The sequence below is a fragment of the Bos mutus genome, chromosome 21 (assembly GCF_027580195.1).
Source record: "Bos mutus isolate GX-2022 chromosome 21, NWIPB_WYAK_1.1, whole genome shotgun sequence".
Taxonomy (NCBI): Eukaryota; Metazoa; Chordata; class Mammalia; order Artiodactyla; family Bovidae; genus Bos; species Bos mutus.
Genome location: NC_091637.1, coordinates 25,631,035 through 25,648,335, shown reverse-complemented (window position 1 = coordinate 25,648,335; position 17,301 = coordinate 25,631,035). Strand labels below are relative to the sequence as shown.

General features: G+C 45.2%; 1 protein-coding gene and 1 non-coding gene across 5 annotated transcripts in view; both read right to left on the bottom strand.

Annotated features, from left to right (window-relative positions):
• The window catches only part of ARNT2 (aryl hydrocarbon receptor nuclear translocator 2), a 196,068-nt gene that overhangs the window by 72,086 nt on the left and 106,681 nt on the right, over positions 1-17,301 (bottom strand). The window lies entirely within an intron of this gene.
• TRNAC-ACA (transfer RNA cysteine (anticodon ACA)) lies at positions 1,893-1,965 on the bottom strand. Its single transcript has one exon. It is a non-coding gene; the product is annotated as a tRNA-Cys (tRNA).

The window sequence follows — 17,301 nt, the reverse complement described above, 5'->3', positions numbered from 1 at the left end:
CATTCACTACAGTCTGGGCACTTCGCTTTCAGGAAAGGCTGTCAGCCCCACTCACAGTCTATTTCATTCCTTCTGTCCATGGTACCGACAAGTTACTATTGGTCTAGACCCGTAGTCCTCAATCTTTTTGGCAATGGGGATCAGTTTTGTGGAAGACAATTTTTTCATGGAAGGCAGTGGGGACAGTTTCAGGATGATTCAAGCCCACTGCATTTATTGTGCACTTTATGTCTATTAGTATTACATCAGCTACACCCCAGATCATCAAGCATTAGATTCCAGAGGTTAGGGACCCCTGGTCTATATCATGAAGGATGACGTGGCATGCGTGCTCAGTTATGTCCACCTGTTTGTGATCCCATGGACTGTGGCCTGCCAGGCTCCTCTGTCCATGGGATTTCCCAGGCAAGAATACTGGAGTGGGTTGTCATTTCTTCCTCCAAGGATCTTCCCAACCCAGGGACTGAACCTGCATCTCCTGTGTTTGCAGGCGGATTCTTCACCACTATGCCACCTGAGACATCAATCAGCTCCACCTCAGATGATCACGCTTTAGATCCCAGAGGTTGGAGACCCCTGGTTTAGACGATAAAGGATGAGAACCAGAAATCTGTGATTGGATAGCACAGTATAAAAAGAGACACCTGGAAAGAATGAAGTTATTTACCACCAGGTGAATGTGAAGACGGAATCCTTACGGAGCATAAAAAGGAACAAACAACAACCCACACACAAAAAAACAATAGCCACAAGGGAGACAGCAGAGAGCTGAAAACCCTTGAGGGCACCTTTGAATTATCCTTTCAATTCCCATCCAGCTCTAGACTTTTGTCAAGCCAACTCTGAATTATTAGGGGAAAAGACAAGAGCATGTTCTGGGCCCCTTATGTAAGCAGATGAGAAATTCTGTGCGATGAAAGATAATACAAACAAAACGAGAAGAGAAACAACAGCCTGGAAGAAAAGATTTGCAACATACAGTAGACAAAGGTATAATATTCATAATATTATAAAGACATCCTACAAGTAATGGCAACCCACTGCAGTACTCTTGCCCGCAGAATCCCAAGGACAGGGGAGTCTGGAGGACTACAGCCCATGGGGTCACAGACAGTAGGCTATCTGGACAAGTAAATAAGGAAAGCACAAATCACTCCACAGGAAAATGTGCATATATACCATGGACAAGCAACTCACAGTAAAGTACAGATAGTCGATATATCCAGAAAAGATGCTCAATTTCACTAATGAAGACAATCTAATTTAAAATATATCATCTCCCCTCACCCCCCCCAAATACTTATCAGATTGGCAAAACTTACAAAAGAATGAAAACATTCAGAGTTGGGAGGAGAGGGGAAAAATGGACCCATTTGCAATCTGCCTTGTAAGGTAATTTGATAACATCTATTAAAATATACTTGCATCATCCCATTCCACTTCTGAGACCATCCTGCAGAAACACAAGTGCTCATGGGAAAAGAATCATGTGCAAGGACATCCACTATGGTACTCTTTGCAAGAGCCCCAAACTGAAAACAATCTTCAAAAAATTTTTTTTGATTTATCTTTAATTTTTGGCCATACCTTTCAGTATGTAGGATCTTAGTTCCCTGACTAGGGACTGAAGCTGTGCCCCTTGCATTAGAAGGTGGTCTCAACAATTGGACTGCCAAAGAAGTCCCTGAAAACCATCTTAAAGTTCCAATTTGGGGAGCAGCTGATGGAATACTATACAGTCATTTAAAAGAATTAAGTAGGTGAAAGTGAAGTTGCTCAGTCATGTCCGACTCTGTGCTACCCCATGGACTGTAGCCTACCAGGCTCCTCAGTCCATGGGATTTTCCAGGCAAGAACACTGAAGTGGATTGCCACTTCCTTCTCCAGGGGATCTTCCTGACCCAGGGATCGAACCTGGGTCTTCAGCATTGTAGGCAGATGCTTTACCGTCTGAGCTACCAGGGATTGCACCGTTTAAGTACTAACTTGGAAACATTTATGATACCCATGAAAAATTTAAAATGTCTAGAATAGAACCAGGGTGGAAAGGGAGACTTTTTACTTCATAATACACTAAAATTTTTTAAACTGGGTTTTCAGTGGACTTCCCTGGCAGTCCAGTGGTTCAGTTCAGTTCAGTTCAGTCGCTCAGTCGTGTCCGACTCTTTGCGACTCCATGAACTGCAGCACGCCAGGCCTCCCTGTCCATCACCATCTCCCGGAGTTCACTCAAACTCACATCCATCGAGTCGGTAATGCTATCCAGCCATCTCATCCTCTGTCGTCCCCTTTTCCTCCTGCCCCCAATCCCTCCCAGCATCAGAGTCTTTTCCAATGAGTCAACTCTTCGCATGAGGTGGCCAAAGTACTGGAGTTTCAGCTTTAGCATCATTCCTTCCAAAGAACACCCAGGGCTGATCTCCTTCAGAATGGACTGGTTGGATCTCCTTGCAGTCCAAGGGATTCTCAAGAGTCTTCTCCAACACCACAGTTCAAAAGCATCAATTCTTTGGCGCTCAGCCTTCTTCACAGTCCAACTCTCACATCCATACATGACCACAGGAAAAACCATAGCCTTGACTAGACGGACCTTTGTTGGCAAAGTAATGTCTCTGCTTTTGAATATGCTATCTAGGCTGGTCATAACTTTCCTTCCAAGGAGTAAGTGTCTTTTAATTTCATGGCTGCAGTCACCATCTGCAGTGATTTTGGAGCCCAGAAAAATAAAGTCTGACACTGTTTCCACTGTTTCTCCATTTATTTGCCATGAAGTGATGGGAACAGATGCCATGATCTTCGTTTTCGGAATGTTGAGCTTTAAGTCAACTTTTTCACTCTCCTCTTTCACTTTCATCAAGACGCTTTTTAGTTCCTCTTCACTTTCTGCCATAAGGGTGGTGTCATCTGCATATCTGAGGTTATTGATATTTCTCCTGGCAATCTTGATTCCAGCTTGTGCTTCCTCCAGCCCAGCACTTCTCATGATGTACTCTGCATAGAAGTTAAATAAGCAGGGTGACAGTGTACAGCCTTGATGTACTCCTTTTCCTATTTGGAACCAGTCTGTTGTTCCATGTCCAGTTCTAACTGTTGCTTCCTGACCTGCATATAGGTTTCTCAAGAGGCAGGTCAGGTGGTCTGGTAACAGCATGAAAAGGCAAAATGATTGGATACTGAAAGGGGAACTCCCCAGGTCAGTAGGTGCCCAATATGCTACTGGAAATCAGTGGAGAAATAACTCCAGAAAGAATGAAGGGATGGAGCCAAAGTAAAAACAATACCCAGTTGTGGATGTGACTGGTGATAGAAGCAAGGTCCGATGCTATAAAGAGCAATATTGCATAGGAACCTGGAATGTTATGTCCATGAATCAAGGCAAATTGGAAGTGGTCAAACAAGAGATGGCAAGAGTGAATGTCAACATTCTAGGAATCAGCGAACTAAAATGGACTGGAATGGGTGAATTTAATTCAGATGACCATTATATCTACTACTGTGGGCAGGAATCCCTTAGAAGAAATGAAGTAGCCAACATGGTCAACAAATAGTCCAAAATGTAGTACTTGGATGCAATCTCAAAAACAACAGAATGATCTCTGTTCGTTTCCAAGGCAAACCATTCAATATCACAGGAATCCAAGTCTATGCCCCAACCAGTAACGCTGAAGAAGCTGAAGTTGAATGGTTCTATGAAGACCTACAAGACCTTTTAGAACTAACACCCCAAAAAGATGTCCTTTTGATTATAGTCCAGTGGTTAAGACTTTGATTTCCAATTCAGGGGGTTTGGATTCGATTCCCTGGTTGGAAAACTAAGATCCCACATGCCTCATGGCCAAAAAACCAAAACATAAAAACAAAAGCAATATTGTAACAAATTCAATAAAGACTTTAAAAAAGGTCTGCATCAAAAAAATCTGTTAAAAAATGGGTTTTAGGTGAACTTTAATTTTTAAGATTTTATAGACTTCTAAATTTAATAAGATGGGCTGTTTTATAGTAATGATAATAAAAAATGATTAAGGAAAAAGGCTGGCCTGTGATGTTTATATTTAAAAAGGTGGGCTTCACACACCTGGGGAATTTTCCCAGTTCACACCTCATTCTCCAACCATGTCAGAAACATGAGCATATTGTACTTAAATCCAGCCTTTAGAATCCTGCTCCTGATTACCAAACTGAAGGAAAATGCACATGATGATGCTGGACATTTAATTGTCAAATGTTTGGCAGAGATGCAACATTTCTTTCCAAATTAACTGCCATTGAATCATGAAAATTAACACGCCATCTTCTTGTGCCTAAAGGGAAGGCTGTAAATGAGTATTTCTTGTATAAACTTGAACTCAGAAGATAGAGCTTCATTTCCAGAAAGGTGTCATCTATAAACAAAGGGCTAAGGGCCTGTAACAATAAAGCCACACTGGGGTCCAGCAGGATGTCAGGAAAAAAGGAATTAGGGGGCACAAGGACTGCCCTTTCCAGGCCTGAGTCTCACCAGGGGTATAGAGAGGAATGGGCCATGAGGCTCCCCTAGGTTTCCTGCCCACCTCAAGACTCTTGAGTCCATGCTATCTCCCCCTGACAGAAGAGGGATGTCATTGGAGAGCAGTGGACTGTTTTCCAAAGGAAGCTCAGATGACTGACCCTCTCATTCTCTTGGTGGCTTAGCTGTGGCTCTTCCCTGCTATCTTTAGCTTTCAGTTATAGAAAGTTCAGGCTCAGATGGTAAAAAATCTGCCTGGCAAAGTAGGAGACTCAGGTTCAATCCCTGGGTCGGTAAGATCCCCTGGAGAAGGGCAGGGCAACCCACCACAGTATTCTTGCCTGGAGAATCCCCTCAAGCAGAGTTGCCTGGTGGGCTACAGTCCATGGGGTCACACAGAGTCAGACATGACTGAAGGGACTTAGCATGCAGGCACATACAAAGTTCAGAAATAAATGACATGCTTCACTGATTGACTTCTCCCCCATTTCTAGCTCCTAGAAGCTATAAATCCTCGCTGGTGCAGAACAGGTATCTAAAAGGTAGGGCTGTGTCCAACAGCCCACCTGTCACCCATCCCTGCTCTGGGGCCACACTGTCTCTCCAGCTTCTGGTCACAATACTTTTGTCTTGGGCAGGCTGGGCACTGGCTAGCACCAAGAGTTCTGCCATGATGCTAACTCACCACTCATCGTAGCCAGTCCCCCAGTAGCACTCACATCCTGATTCTGCTGTCATTTCTCACCACCATCAGTGTCTTGCTGCTTTCTGCTCCACATTCCTCTCAATGAAGACCAGCCTCCATCTGGCCTTGCTCGAAGTAACTAGCTCCCAAATAACCTTCTACGTGGTCCTTGGGAATTTCATCCTTTGTAGTCGAAGACCGGCATCCTTGGCTGTCTGCATCTCATGGGCTCTGCGATCTGGGTGCTTCCATCTCCCTGACTGTGACCCCCTCCCCAGGAGAGGATGTTCCTTCCTCCAACAGCCCCCAGTCACGGACACTGGACCCCTCCAGACACCGCCTTCACACAACCCTCCTGTTGCGTGCATGCTCAGTTGCTTCAGTCATGTCTGACTCTTTGCAACCCTATGGACTGTACCTGCCAGGCTCCTCTGTCCATGGCATTCTCTAGGCAAGAATACTGGAGTGAGTTGCCATGCCTGCCTTCAGGGGATCTTTCCAACCCAGGGATCGAACCAGCATCTCTTGCACTCCTGCACAGGTGGATTCTTCCTGAACCACTGGGTAAGCCTGACCCTCCTTTTACAGGTGCTCAAAAGTCTCTTCTTCTAGCACGTACTCCAACCATCTTCCCTCCTTGGCCCCACCTCTCCGTATGCTATTGCTACTTTTCATTTTGCCAAAGCACAGCCTTGACCATACTTCAAGCTCCTTTTCTAAAAAACCTCAAAGGCTCCCCACCAGTCACCAATTTCAGGGCCAGTGGGGTTTCAGAGTCAGACATGACTTAGCGACTGAACAATAACAACAACTGGCAGGTGGGGCTCAATATGTCCGACTCTAGTTTTTGCTATGATGCTGGTGATGGCTTCCCCGACACTAGTCAATAGACACAGAATCATCCCATTCCTGAGCTGGCCGCTTGGCATCTGAACTCTGCCTGGCTGCAGGTTTCCCCTGCAGGTTTTGGGCTGTGGTCAAGGGGAGGGGAGAAGTGCTGGGGTCAGCTGAGATGTGGAGTCTTACAGGATTTTAGATTCCCCGTCTGTGGAGAGGAGGGGCTGGCTTGGGGTAATGCTGAAGGTTCTCTTTAATTCTGACTTTCTTGGCCCCACACCAGCTCAGAGTTTGGCCATGGGATCAGTTTGACATACCTGTTGAGCACCTGTTAAGTGCCTGACAGTAAGGGATTCAGCGTGCATGCCACCAGCTCCTGCTCTCAAGGAGTTGCCAGCAGGTGGGGGAAGCAGAGAACCAGAGCATCACAATGCCAGGTGGTTAGTGTTACAACAGAGAAAAGAACAGGCTGCTTTGAGGAAGGGCGGGTGGCCAAGGCTGGATGCCAGGGCTGGCAGGGATGGTGTCAGGAGGGAATGCTTCCTGGCAGGAACCTCAGCATTTCTCAAAGTGGTTTTTAATAGGAACGGAATAATTCCAGCCATTTAAACAGATCTCAATGATTTCCTAATTGGTTTCACAAGCCCGTTTTGCCCCACATTCAATTACCTTTTCTTTGGAAACACACTCCACTAACGCCAGCTCTAAATAAACCCCGAGTCATATAAACAACACACAAGTGAAGTGTAACTGGAGACTGCTGTCTCGGATGAAGCTTAGAGTTGTTGGCCAGAAAGGCTTCTTCATGTTTAACTAAAGGGTTGCATTAACCCTGTGCAAACACTCACGGAAAGTTGGGTTGTTTTTCAGTAATGCTGGGTGGAGTCTATTCTGGGACTCACATCTTCACATGAGAATTAAGACTTTTTTTTTTTTGCATTCCACCAAACTCAGGGGGAAAAAACAGCCACTTGTTCACAGTATGGTTCCAAAGTATTCTCTGGGGGACAGTAAAAAGTTTTAGTGGAAAAAAACGATATTCTGGCCAAATACATTTGGGAAACATAGTTTAAACAAAGACAAAAAAGTTTCATCACTGTAGGCATGCTCAGGAAACATAGAATTTCGGAGTACAAGTCTCTAAGAGAGAGAAAGGTACCCTAATTATTGACCAGGGACTCCTTTCTTTATGAAGTATCTCTGAGACTGAGATCTCAGGACACACTTTAGGAAATGCTGACTTGTAAGTGTTTTGCATTTCAGGGTTCCTGGTGGTGATCTTAAAGACCTGGCTCTCCCACTTTACAAAGGACAGCTTAGAAGTACAACAGGTGCTTTGGGGTCAAAAGAGCAACCTGAGACCATATAAGTAACTACCCGTCCCTCCCAAGTTACTGTAGAAACTCCCAGAGTCTGAGATGAGAGACGAACATCTCAATACCAGAAACCAGGGAGGATTGTTTGGGCAAGATGGGGTGAAGGGAAGTGCTGAGGAAGCTACACATGAAGGAAAAGGGAGGCTGTGGAAGGGTCCCCAGCAAGACCAAACTACAAGGTCAGAACTGCTTTGGCTTGACAGTGGCAAGAACGGGGACAAGTCTTGAGGGAGCGACCCTTCCGGGTGCTCAGTGGTAAAGAATCTGCCTGCCAATGCAGGAGATGTGGGTTCGATCCCTGGGTCAGGAAAATCCCCTGGAGGAGGCAATGGCAACCCACTCAAGTATTCTTGCCTAGAGAATCCCATGGACAGAGGAGCCTGGCAGGCTATAGTCCAACGGTTTGCAAAGAATCAGATACACTCAGCAACTGAGCATGCACACAGGAAGGGCTTAAGTCTGCAAACTGAAAGGGCCCACGTGGCACTGAGACGTGATATCAGATACGGAGGAAACATAGTCCAGAAGCCAGCAGAGGTGAGCAAGTAAACCAGGAAGATGGAAGAATTGTCAGTAACAGAGTCCTGGACTTGACTGCAAATGGCAAGCCTGTTTCTTGAAAGACAGATGGATAATATAAAATAATGACCACATGCTGCAGTCCATGGGGTCACAAAGAGTCAGACATGACTAAGCGACTGAACAACAACAACAACATATCTAAAATCTAAATTGCAGATCCAAAGTCCCGTGTTATTTACACATTAATTGGCAGGGGTGGGGTAGGCAATCTCTCATAGTTCTTAAAACACATGGACTCTGCGGTATGGCCTCCAAGGGGTTGAATTCCAGCCTCCTCACCCACCAGCTGTGTACCCAGCATGGCCCAGCCCTTACCTGTTTTCTCCCATCAGCTCACATCTCCCTGCTGTCCGTACACTTGACATGCACCTCTCCATCTGCACAGCCACTGCCTTCGTTCAGGCCTCACAGTTTCTCCTGAGTCAGTCCTCTCTGGGCCCCTCACTGTCAGACCTATCTTTGCCCCTCCTCTCACTTCAATCCAACTTCTAGAATGATCTTTAAGAACTTTCAGTGGCTTTTCGTAACATTCCATAGAGAGCAGAGGAGGGTTCCAAACCCCCAGGCTTAGCATACAAGGCTTCACCTCCAGGATCTGATTCTACCCACCTGTCTTGCCACATTCCCTCCAGCCACAGTCAATCACACACGATTCCCAAGGCAGCAACCTCTCTTCTCCCCGACATCAGAGCATCAATAAGGCCTAGATTCATTCCCAGACTTGGCTGCTTACTAACTGTGTGAACTGGGCTGATTAAGTTGCTATGCTGACCCTCCAGCATGTCACCTGCCCGACAGAGGTAATTACAATGCCTGGACCTCATGAGAGTTGTTGTGAACACTGAAGTGGGCTTCCCTGGTGGCTCAGATGGTAAAGAATCTGCCTGAAATGCAGGATACCTGGGTTCAATCCCCAGTTTGGCAAGATGCCCTGGAGAAGGGCAAGGCAACCCACTTCAGTATTCTTCCCTGGAAAATCCCACAGACAGAGGAGCCTACAGAAGCAGGTTATAGTCCATGGGGTCTCAAAGAGTCAGACACAACTGCGCAACCTAACACTTTCACAAACACTGAAGCACAGTGCACAGGGTCCTTGGCACAGTGATTCGCACGTTGTGAGCACTCTGAAATGAAGACTGTGATCATTACATACCTCCTCTACACTCACCAACACAACTCAGTATGCCTAGAAAGCAATTTTTTCCACCTAGAAAACTCCTTTATGTTCATGTTTCAGCTCAAACGTTACTCTCCACCTATTAGGCTTTCAGCGAGGCTTGGCCTCAGACCATAGGAGAGAACAGACAACCTTGACACTCCCAGTAGACGGGATCTCTTGTCCGTGTGCTTCTCTCATGAGTCCTCTGTGTGACCCTTGATCTGGGGCTTTGCAATGACCCACATGCCTAACTGTCTCCTCCACTGTGCTGTGACTTCTTTTAGTTTAATTAAATATTAACGTGTTTACTTATTTTGGCTGTGCTGGGTCTTCATTGCTGTGTGCAGGTTTTCTACAGTAGCCGTGAGGTGTGGTCACGCTCCTGTGGAGCATAGGCTTCTCATTGCAGTGGTTTCTCTTGTTGTAGAGCACAGGCTTCAGGAGTTGTGGTGCACAGGCTTAATTACCCCACGACATGTGGGATCTTCCCAGACCAGGGATCAAACCAGTGTCCCCTGCATTGGCAGGTGGATTCTTAGGCAATGGACCATAAGGGAAGCCCACACTGTGAGCTTCTAAAGGGCAGGTGCTATATCAGACTCCCCCTAGGGTCCCCAGGAACTAGGAACGTAACTGGCCCATGGCTGGTGCTCAGAAAGTATCCACTGAAAGAAATGGAGGAGTGGCTTTGCCCTGCCTGAGAATGAGGAGGACGGAAGAGGTGGCCAGTGCTCCATCTCACAAGTTAAGGTCATGGCTCTGATGTCCAACCAGAATATCAAACATCAATATGTCCAGCTTGGGCAGGACAGAATGGCTGAGGGTTGGTGAGAGGAGGGAATCCAGCCTTGTGGGTGCATGGCTTCCACACAGAAGACCAGCCTTTGGAGACTTTCAAATGAAGGGAAAAAAAACAACACACCGTGTTCAACCAGCAAACTGTGAGACGCGCAGGGCTGTCGTGGATGAGCTCATGGTGGGGCTGAGCTGTCTGGTGAAGTGGCAACACTGGTCTGACCACTGCAGATTCTAGCTAAAACCCCAAAATAACCTCAGGCCTCTGGCATGCTGTGGCCGAGGCTTACTGAAAGTCCAGCAGCATCGTGAAGGAAAGCATCAGCCTCACCGATGAGAAAGCACCAGAGGCTGCCAAGAACCAACCCTCTTCCTGATCAGGATGGTCCCAGAGGGAGGTAACCTGATCTCAGTCAAGCACACCCCCTCCACTGGGGCAGATCCTGGCTCTACTGTGCAGACACACAGCCAGTTAATCAGACATTTTCCACGGATTATTCTGTGGTGATGAACCAAGCACATCAGATGATGATGAGTAGAGGAGAGATCCCTGTGATAGACATGGAGTCTGGCTCAAAGCAGGATGCCTGTCTGAAAAATGCAAGGCGCTGGGGCAGTGACCATGGAGTGGAGGCAATTCCCATCTCAAAGCTACCCCTGGACTCTGAGCATACCTCACACACTGGAAAATACAACCTGCTGTGGGTGATCTCTTCTGCACCGAGGGTGATGTCTCCTTTGCTACGTTGAACACAGAATATTGACTTCTTTAGAAGGAAGGATTGGACAGAGCAACTGTAGAACTCTGTATTTGCTTTAGTCATGCACCAGATTTTTTTTTCTTTTTAGCTGCACCATGTAGCATGCCAGAATCTTAGTTCCCCAACCAGGGATGGAACCTGTGCCCCCTGCAGTAGAAACACAGATTCTTAACCACTGGACCACCAGGGAAGTCCCTAGCTCAAATATTTTAAATGAAGCTTATACAGTCTACTTGGTGGTTCAGATGGTAAAGAATCTGCCTACAGGGCGGGACACTCGGGTTCAATCCCTGGGTCGGAAGATCCCCTGAAGAAGGCAATGGCAACCCACTCCAGTATTCTTGCCTGGAGAATTCCATGGAGAGAGGAGCCTGGTGGGCTATAGTCCATGGGGTTGAAGAGTCGGATACAAATGAGCGACAAACATTTCACTTTCATAGAGTATACAATGCTGTGAGGCTAATTGGGAAAGTCACTGTGTAATAGAAAGGGTTTCTGGAATATAGCAGAATTTGGGGGGACATTTATGTTTTCGATGGAGTCAACAGGTACCAGGTAAAAGTTTGCCTGCACAACTTGTTGGTTCAGAAATAAGCACAAGTGTTGCCAGCAGGCTGTCAGAGAAGTATTCACAAGGTCCTTGCTTGCTTCACAAAGTCTACTGCTTCTACTCACCTTTAGAGACTGCTAAGGTCGCCTGTAGATATTCTGAGCAACTCTGGTGCTTAGGCACCTTCATACCTCCTAACCAAGTCACTGTTTATAATTAAGGAGTTTAAGCCTATGAGCAAGTAGGGACAGCATTCCTCATGGACATTTACAAGGCATCATTCAAGCATCAAGTGAGTGGCTGTTCCAGTGCTCCGGTACCATGACCTTATTATACAGTAAGCATGCCAATGACCTTATTCCAGCCACCTCATCTATGTCAGATGACTGTCTGTGCCATCTCAGAAGATTTCTGGGAAAGTGGATTCTATAAACATCTTTGGAAATTCTGGCAAAGAATTCTTTCAAAACCCATTCCCCTTAGGTTAACAACTATTTTTTTTTTAAATCAAGGCAGACTTTTTTCTTCTTTCCTTTCACACATCCATCCACCCACGTGGTCTGTTGTTCAGTTACACAGTCATGTCCGACTCTTTGCGATCCCATGGACTGCAGCACACCAGGCTTCCCTGTCCATCACAATCTCCTGGAGACTATGTGAAATGTAATACATTTACATGCCAGGTCTGACCTCACCACTGGGTTGAGAAAATGAAGCATGCGTTTGGTCTTGAGAGCTCTAAATGTAAAATAGTGTGTGATATGTGTAATGAATGGAGTTATGAATCAAGTGAATATAGTCCACGCTATGTCTAAAATGGCGGAGAAGGCAATGGCACCCCACTCCAGTACTTTGCCTAGAAAATCCCATGGGCAGAAGAGCCTACTAGGCTGCAGTCCATGGGGTCACTAGAGTTGGACACGACTGAGCGACTTCACTTTCACTTTTCACTTTCATGCATTGGAGAAGGAAATGGCAACCCACTCCAGTGTTCTTGTCTGGAGAATCCCAAGGATGGGGGAGCCAGGTGGGCTGCCGTCTATGGGGTCACACAGAGTTGGACATGACTGAAGCGACTTAGCAGCAGCAGCAGCAGCATGTCTAAAATGGATAACCAACAAGGACCTAGAGTAGTATAGCACAGAGAACTCTGTAAAATGTTATGTGGCAGCCTGGATGGGAGAGGAGTTTGGGGGAGAATGGGTACAAGTATAAAAATGGCTGAGTTACTCTGCTGTGCACCTGAAACCATCACAGCATTGGTAATTGGCTACACTCCAATATATTAAAAAAAGTTTAAACAGAAAAAACAATGGACTTATTAATCAAGAAACAGTATTAACAGCCACAGAACAAGATATATATAAATTCAGGATGCTGGAGGCATGATTGAATCGTCATGTGTGCATACAAGCTTAATTTCCAGAACTTCCATCTTCATAGAAACACAGCAACCAAATACAACCAACCAACCAACCAACCAAACAAACAAAATGACACAATTTCTGAATTCACAGCAAACCACTCAATCCAGTGGTATGAAATGCTATTTAGAAAATTCTGCTTGATTGCCTAAAAATGTCGTTTTTTTCTGATGATGAAAGTCATGTAAAAATTTGGAAAATGCAAGACTGAAGACAAAAGAAAAAAGTAACCAACAGTCTACTACACAGAGATATGATTACTATTCTATGTACAATTTTTCAACACATAGATATACCATTCACTTATAATCTAAAAATAAAATTGGGATCATGATTGCATAACCTGTCATTCTTTTTAATACTTCTTAGCACTTTGCTTCACTATTTTTTTTTAAGATTTATTTGTTTATTTGGCTACGGTATGTGGGATCTTTGATCTTTATCATTTTGGCATACAGAATCTTTTAACTGCAGCACATGAATTCTTAGTTGTAGCATGTGGAATCTAGTTCCCTGACCAGAGACTGAACCCAGGCCCCCCGCACTGGGAGTAGAATCTTAGCCACTAGACCACTAGGGAAGTCTCATGCTCCATTCTCAAATACCTTCTGAAAGCACGCCTGTTTAATGGTTGTCTAGTATCCTATCATGGCTTCCCTGGTGGCTCAAACGGTAAAGAATCCACCTGAGATGCAGAAGACCTGGGTTCCATCCCTGGATTCAGAAGATCCGATGGACGAAGGCATGGCAACCCACTCCAGTATTCTTGCCTGGAGAATCCCCAGGACAGAGGAGCCTGGCAGGTTACGGTTCATGGAGTCACAAAGAGTTAGTCACGACTAAAGCAACTAAGCATAGCACACAGCACAGTATCCTATCATATAGACATTTCATACTAGTTTTAGCCAATTCTTTATCATTGAAATTTAGATATTTACAATATTTAGACTTTGAAATTTAAAATAATTCAAGGTTTTCACAACAATGTTTAACCATACAATACACACATCTCTGATTAATTCCTATACATTGGTTGCACATTTTAAGGCATTTAATATATACTCTCAAGTTATTCTACAGAAGATTTGTACTGATTTAAATTCCCATCAGCAGAACATTGACCTTCCCAGGTGGGTACAGAATCCGGCTGCCATGCAGGAGACTTAATGAGACACAGGTTCAATCCCTGGGTCAGGAAGATCCCCTGGGGAGGGCATGGCAACTTACTCCAGTATTCTTGCCTAGGAAACTCCACGGACAGAGAAGCCTGGCGGGCTACAGCCCATAGGGTTGCAAAGAGTCGGACATGACTGAATCGACTGAGCACACACGCACAGCAGAACACAAAAATGTCCATTTTTCTGAACCTTCCCAATACTGTGTATTTTGTCTTATAAATTTTTTGCTACTTGATAGATAAGAGAAGATGGTATAAAATTATTTTAACTTGCAGTTCTGATGAACAGGAGGCTGAATTCCTTCCAGATGCTTAGCATGTGTGTGTATTCATATTTGTAAATGTATGTAACACCCTGTTCAGAGCTTTTGCTCATTTCTTTCTATTCAGTGAAAATCCGCCTTTTGGTCCAAATTGTGCCCTCTGGAACTATCCTAAGTAAGTTAAATTCCTCCTTCATATGACACCCCCTCAAATACTTGAAGACAAAAATCATGTCTTGCTTTCTCCAAGATAAACAGTCCTGGCTCCTTCAACTATTTCTCATGTGGCAAAGTTTCAAGGGCGGTTGTTGGAGATTCAATGCCTCACAACCCCTTCCGCCCTGTTAGCCTGTACCCTTCAGCTCTCTCGTGTATAGAACTCCACAGGACTCCAGAAAAGCTGGCCTTGAATCACTTTTTTAGAATTTTTCTTTTTGGCCACATGACAAGTGGAATCTTAGCTCCCCAACCAGGGATCGAACCCATGTCCCCTGCATTAGAAGAGTGGAATCTTAACCACTGGACCACCAGGGAATTGCCCTGAATCCTCCTGGCAGACTCTCTGGATGCAGTCACCTGCCTGCACCTTGGTCCTCAGCCTCCTTTCTTGTGATAGGCAGGCGTGGCAGTCAAATAAAATGGTAGAAAAAGAGCACTTTGAGGCCAGAAACGGGAAGAGAAGTTTGCCTGGTATAACAAGGACGATGAATTCAAATGAGGAAAGCATCAAGAAGGAGATGATCTGCTGGTCCCAAGAGGCTGAATTTGGCAGGACTGGGGTAGCTTTCTACAGAGTCTCATCTGGGGAGCCTCTCCTGACCCTGGGGCAGGTGAAGGACCCCACCTCCATCCACAGCCTCCTGCCCACACTCTCCTGGAGTCATCTGTGTACCTGCTTGTTCCCCACCAATACATCTTTGCATTCTCCAAGGGCTGGGCCTCTGTCTAGTGCCCAAGAGCCTTGCTCAGCAGATGGCACGGATGAGGCCATCACGTGTCCCAGTGAGCCGCAGCTAGAAGTCTTTCACCAGGCTGCCCACAGCCCTTTGCTCTTCTTTGCTTTTCATCAAACAACCTTCCAGCACAAATGTGTTGTCTCAAGTACTTTCAAACCTCATAGATTTCCTGGACAATAGCCATGGGCATTCATGCCAGTGACGAGGAAGCCCCGGGGCATTACAGAGTTGTACCTGATTAACACGTCAGCTTTGGAGGACTCTCTCTAAGAACCCTAGATCTGATGAGTTCTGAAGCATGGTCAAGACTATGGATCTACAAAGCTAAGGTCCAGGCTCTGGAGACTGTAAATGAATCACTGCCCTCTGAGTTTCTGTCCTTGAGCCCAACCTTAAGGCAAACAACACCTTGATGATTTTATGCATTATGATCTAAGTATGGGCTTCCTAGGTGGTGCAGTAGTAAAGAATCTGCCTGCCAATACAGGATACACAAGAGATGCAGATTCCATCACTGGGCTGGGAAGATCTCCAGGAGAAGGGAATGGCAACCCATTCTAGTATTCTTGCCTGGAAAACTCCATGGACAGAGGAGCCTGGTGGGCTACCATCCTTAGGGTCAAAAAGAGTAGGACAGTACTGAGCAACTGAGCATAGGCATGAGCATGGTCTAAGTAGAAAAACATATACAAATAAGATATACTATAAATAAAACTGATATATTGATATCTGTCTATCTATATCTCAAACATTAAACATTGCCAACTTCAGTTCAGTTCAGTTCAGTTCAGTCGCTCAGTCATGTCCGACTCTTTGCGACCCCATGAATCGCAGCACGCCAGGCCTCCCTGTCCATCACCAACTCCTGGAGTTCACTCAAACTCACGTCCATCGAGTCAGTGATGCCATCCAGCCATCTCATCCTCTGTCGTCCCCTTTTCCTCCTGCCCCAATCCCTCCCAGCATCAGAGTCTTTTCCAATGAGTCAACTCTTTGCATGAGGTGGCCCAAGTACTGGAGTTTCAGCTTTAGCATCATTCCTTCCAAAGAACACCCAAGCAAGATTAATATAAAACCTCACAGTAAAGACCTATTTACCTCAGTTCTTATTACCTGATATATCACACTTGGATTTCAACAAAGATTTACAAGGTATGCTAAAAGGCAGGAACAAACATAGCTCAAAGAGACAACTAAATATCAGAACCAGACTCAGATATGACATGGATTTTGAAATGACTAGGCTGGGAATTTAAAATAACTATGATTAATATGTTCAAAGAGCTAGTGGAAGAAGTAGATAAAATAAAGAACATATGGGTAATGTAAACAGAGAGATGGAAACTCTAAGAAAGAATAAAAAGGAAATCCTAGAAAAAAAAAAAAACACTGTAACAGAAAACAAGGCCTTTGACGTCTCATCAGTAGACTGGACATAGTCAAGAAAAGAATCAGTGAGCTTGTAGATATATCAACTGACATTTCCAAAACTGAAATGCAAAGACAAAATCAGAACAGAATACCCCCAAACTGTAGTCCAGTTTCAAAAGATGTACATGTAATTGGAATACCAAAAGGAGAAGAGAATGAAACAAAAGAAATATTTGAAGAAATAACATCCAAGAATTTTCCAAAGTTAATGACAGACCCCAAACCACAGACCCAAGAAGCTCAGAAAAAAATACCAACCAATAGGGCTTCCCTGGTGGCTCAGTGGTAAAAAATCCATCTTCCAAGTAGGAGACGCGGGTTCAATCCCCACGCTGGAGCGATCCTGTGGAGAAGGAAATGGCAACCCACTCTAGTAGTCTTGCCTAGAGAATCCCATGGACAGGGGAGCCTAGCAGGCTACAGTCCATGGGGTCACAAAGAGTTGGACACAATGGCACCCCACTCCAGTACTCTTGCCTGGAAAATCCCATGGATGGAGGAGCCTAGTAGGCTGCAGTCCATGGGGTCGCTAAGAGTCAGACACGACTGAGCGACTTCACTTTCACTTTTCACTTTCATGCATTGGAGAAAGAAATGGCAACCCACGCCAGTGTTCTTGCCTGGAGAATCCCAGGGACGGGGGAGCCTGGTGGGCTGCCGTCTATGGGGTCGCACAGAGTCGGACACGACTGAAGTGACTTAGCAGTAGCAACAGGGACTAAAAAACAACAACAATAATAACCAAAAAATCCCACAAAAACTAAACAAATTATACTATCATGTTCAAACTTCAAAAATCCAAAAACAAAGAAAAATCTT